Here is a 4,877-nt window from a genome sequence, read left to right as displayed (position 1 = left end):
CGTGTAGTTCCCAGTGATGACGCATAGCAATTGGAGAAGAATCAAAGTACTGAAAGAACTCAAAGCAGTAAAACGACGGTCATTGGAGCGAGAGTTGTACCAAGTTTTTTTTTTCAAGATCTGGTGTGCATTTTATGTCCAATCTAGAGTATTAAATAAACTTTTGTTTAATGATCAATGTATTTGTAATATTTTTTTTAATATACGGATAAATTCCTAATTGATCTACAATGTATCTCTCGATACTACTTGCCCTCAAATTTTGAGTACTCTGAGTAGGTTGCGCAGCTAATTAAAGGATATAAAAAAGTAGAGAAAGTAAATTTCAATGTGGTGAAAAGGGAACAGTATTAAGTTTTAGTGAAGATAAAAAGTTAAGAGAAACAGTATTCACAGTTACAAGATATAAAAACACTATAACATAATTAAGTCTGGGTGTTTCAGTTTGCTTACTTCCAGTTTGAAATGTTTAAAATCTGGAAGCGAGATAACACTGCCCGGCAGTCTGTTCCACTGAACTATTGTAAGAGGGTAAAAGGAATATTTATACACATATTTTCTAGTTTGTATCAGTCAAAAGGTGAGGGAATGAGATAACGGGTAGTCCTACTTGGGGGAATGAATTGAACCGAGGGTATGGCGACTAGTCCATGTATGATCTTGTATATAAGTACAAGCCTTGCATCCACCCTCCTTTGTTGCAAGCTTCACCAACCTAAGGTTTGTAGCACATCTAAGACGCTTTATGTTCTTCGAAAATCCGACATCACCCACCTTGCAGCTCTGCAATCCTCAACTTGGTTAATAAGTGTAATCAGACGAGGGTCCCAAAGGCTAGCAACATACTCAAGCTGTGGACGTACCACTGCTTTGTATGCTGCTGACCGAAGCTGCTTGTTCCTGGTAGGTATATTTCTGCGTAAGAAGCCAAAGGCGCTGTTGGCTTTGTTTGTAACCCGACTGATGTGCTTACTCCAATTAGGGCCATCCGATATATCGAAACCCAGATTCCGAGCTGATGAGGTAGTCTCTAATATCTCACCATGAAGTATATACTTGTTTCAAATGGGAAATCTGGATGTTGTTACACTCTGGTTCAATGCCATGTCCCACAAGCTTCTAGTTATGTTCCCCAAACGAAGTTGGGGAACATATTGTTTTTACTCTGTTTCTTATTAAGGTCTTCCGTCTTCACGGAAGACCTTATAGTGATTCTATTGTTTCTTATTAGGGTCTTCCGTCTTCAGCGGAAGACCCTTCTATTATTCTTATGTTTCTTTTTCAATTTTCTTATTATTATTCTTTTTCTCTGCACAAATTTTGTGCAGAAGATTTCTCAGAGATGGCTCGATGGATTTGCTTCAAATTTTCAGGGTTGATGCAGAATCATCTGAAGTTTATACCATTTTTTGGATTTTTTGAAAATCACTTCCGGTCTAGAGTTATCGCCCTTTTATTAAAATTCAGAGGACCTTCTTGTCCGTCATTGATCTCAGAAACGACTTGAGCTAGAGAGCTGAAATTTTCAGTGATGATAGAGGACATGTCCCCATGTTACTGGGAGGTTTAATAGTTTCCGGAAGTAAATAGTATGGGAGCTCGGTAGAGGTCAAAATTTAGGACACGTTTTATGAGTGATTTTTTGAGACATTTTGCATCATATCTTTTAAAACATAATTATTTTGTTAAAACATACTGAACAACATTTGTGCAAAATATCAAGATCTTTAATATGATATCAAGAAAAAAGTGCTGACTCATCACATTAAGGGCTAAAAGGGGCTAAAAGTCTTTTATCGATAACTCTTTTACAGTCAATATTTTGTTATACAATACTGAAGCAAAAATGTTTATCTCAACAATCTACAACTGTATATTATGATTTTAATATCTTATGGTACATAATTAGGGGTTACAAGGGGCCAGAATGTTAAATCTTTGACGCTTTATATCTCGAAAGTGAGAAATATTTTGACAAGTAATATTGAACAAAAGATGTTCAAAATAATGTTCTGAACAATATGCAACCTTTCATTTTTTGCGAAACTTCCCCATTAGGGAGCTGAAGGGTTGGCCCCTAAATATTTCTTTTGCAAATAACTCGAAAACAAAAAAGAGTCTCTGAATAGTTGTTGAACAAAAAGTGTTCAAAATCTTACGAGCTTCAAGATGAAATCCAGAAAAAGGGGCTGGACACTCAAATTAGGGGCCAAAAGAGGCTTAAAGTCTTTTTTCGATAACTCTTTTACAGTCAATATTTTGTTATACATTACTGAAGCAAAAATGTTTATCTCAACTATCTACAGCTATATATTATGGTTTTTATGTCGTATGGTACATAATTAGGGGCCACAAGGGGCCAAAATGCTAAATCTTTGATGCTTTATATCTCGAAAGGGAGAAATATTTTGATAAGCAATATTGAACAAAAGTTGTTCAAAATAATGTTCTGAACAGTATGCAACCTTTCATTTTTTGCTAAACGTCCCCATTAAGGAGTTGGAGGGTTGGCCCCTAAATATTTCTTTTGCTAATAGCTCAAATACGAAAAAGAATTTCTGAACCGATGTTGAACACAAAATGTTCAAAATCTGAAGATCTTTCAGATGAAATCCTGAAAAGGGGGCTGGGTAATCAAATTAGGGGCCAAGAGGGGCCAAAAGTCTTCAATCGATAACTCCTTATCGGTTAATATTTTGTAATACATTACTGAAGCAAAGATGTTCATCTCTACTATCTAGAACTATATATTGTGATTTTTAAATCGTATAGTTCATAATTAGGGACCACAAGGGGCCAGAATGCTAAATCTTTGATGCTTCATATCTTGAAAGGGAGAAATATTTTGATAAGCAATATTGAACAAAAGTTAAATAACGTTCTGAACAGTATGCAACCTTTCATTTTTTGCTAAACGTCCCCATTAAGGAGTTGAAGGGTTGCCCCTACATATTTCTTTTGCTAATAGCTCAAAAACGAAAAAGAATTTCTTAACCGATGTTGAACACAAAATGTCCAAAATCTGAAGATCTTTCAGATGAGATCCCGAAAAAGGGCTGGGCACTTGAATTAGGGGCCAAGAGGGGCGAAAAGTCTGCAATCGATAACTCTTTATCAGTTAATATTTTGTAATACATTACTGAAGCAAAGATGTTCATCTCAACTATCTACAACTATATATTATGGTTTTTATGTCGTATGGTACATAATTAGGGGCCACAAGGGGCCAGAATGCTAAATCTTTGATGCTTTATATCTCGAAAGGGAGAAATATTTTGATAAGCAATAATGAACAAAAGTTGTTCAAAATAATGTTCTGAACAGTATGCAACCTTTCATTTTTTGCTAAACGTCCCCATTAAGAAGTTGAAGGGTTGGCCCCTAAATATTTCTTTTGCTTATAGCTCAAAAACGAAAAAGAATTTCTGAACAGTTGTTGAACACAAAATGTTCAAAATCTGAAGATCTTTAAGATGAGATCTCGAAAAAAGGGGCTGGGCACTCGAATTAGGGGCCAATAGGGGCCAAAAGTCTTCAATCGATAACTCTTCATCAGTTAATATTTTGTAATACATTACTGAAGCAAAGATGTTCATCTCAGCCATCTACAACTATATTCTATGATTTTTATGTCGTATGGTACATAATTAGGGGCCACAAGGGGCCAGAATGCTAAATCTTTGATGCTTTATATCTCGAAAGGGAGAAATATTTTGATAAGCAATATTGAACAAAAGTTGTTCAAAATAATGTTCTGAACAATATGCAACCTTTCATTTTTTGCTAAACGTCCCCATTAAGAAGTTGAAGGGTTGGCCCCTAAATATTTCTTTTGCTAATAGCTCAAAAACGAAAAAGAATTTCTGAACAGTTGTTGAACAAAAAATGTTCAAAATCTGAAGATCTTTAAGATGAAATCCTGAAAAAAGGGGCTGGGTAATCAAATTAGGGGCCAATAGGGGCCAAAAGTCTTCAATCGATAACTCTTCATCAGTTAATATTTTGTAATACATTACTGAAGCAAAGATGATCATCTCAGCCATCTACAACTATATTCTATGATTTTTATGTCGTATGGTACATAATTAGGGGCCACAAGGGGCCAGAATGCTAAATCTTTGATGCTTTATATCTCGAAAGGGAGAAATATTTTGATAAGCAATATTGAACAAAAGTTGTTCAAAATAATGTTCTGAACAATATGCAACCTTTCATTTTTTGCTAAACGTCCCCATTAAGGAGTTGAAAGGTTGGCCCCTAAATATTTCTTTTGCTAATAGCTCAAAAACGAAAAAAAATTTCTGAACAGTTGTTGAACACAAAATGTTCAAAATCTGAAGATCTTTAAGATGAGATCCCGAAAAAAGGGGCTGGGCACTCGAATAAGGGGCCAAGAGGGGCCTAAAGTCTTCAATCGATAACTCTTCATCAGTTAATATTTTGTAATACATTACTGAAGCAAAGATGTTCATCTCAACCATCTACAACTATATATTATGGTTTTTATATAGTATGGTACATAATTAGGGGCCACAAGGGGCCAGAATGCTAAATCTTTGATGCTTTATATCTCGAAAGGGAGAAATATTTTGATAAGCAACATTGAACAAAAGATGTTCAAAATAATGTTCTGAACAATATGCAACCTTTCATTTCTTGCTTAACGTCCCCATTAAGGAGTTGAACGGTTGGCCCCTAGATATTTCTTTTGCTAATAGCTCAAAAACGAAAAAAAATTTCTGAATAGTTGTTGAACAAAAAATGTTTAAAATCTTAAGATCTTTAAGATGATATGAATAAAAAGGGCTGATTCCTAAAATTAGGGGCCGTTAGGGGCAAAAGGCCGATTTTTTTATGTCTTTAATGTTCAATGTCTT

This window comes from Saccostrea cucullata, unplaced genomic scaffold, assembly GCF_032062105.1.
Source record: "Saccostrea cucullata isolate Sc308-1 unplaced genomic scaffold, CSIRO_AGI_Scuc_v1 ctg5327, whole genome shotgun sequence".
NCBI classification, from domain to species: Eukaryota; Metazoa; Mollusca; class Bivalvia; order Ostreida; family Ostreidae; genus Saccostrea; species Saccostrea cuccullata.
The sequence above is the reverse complement of the archived record's forward strand: the minus strand, read 5'-3'. Positions refer to the sequence as shown.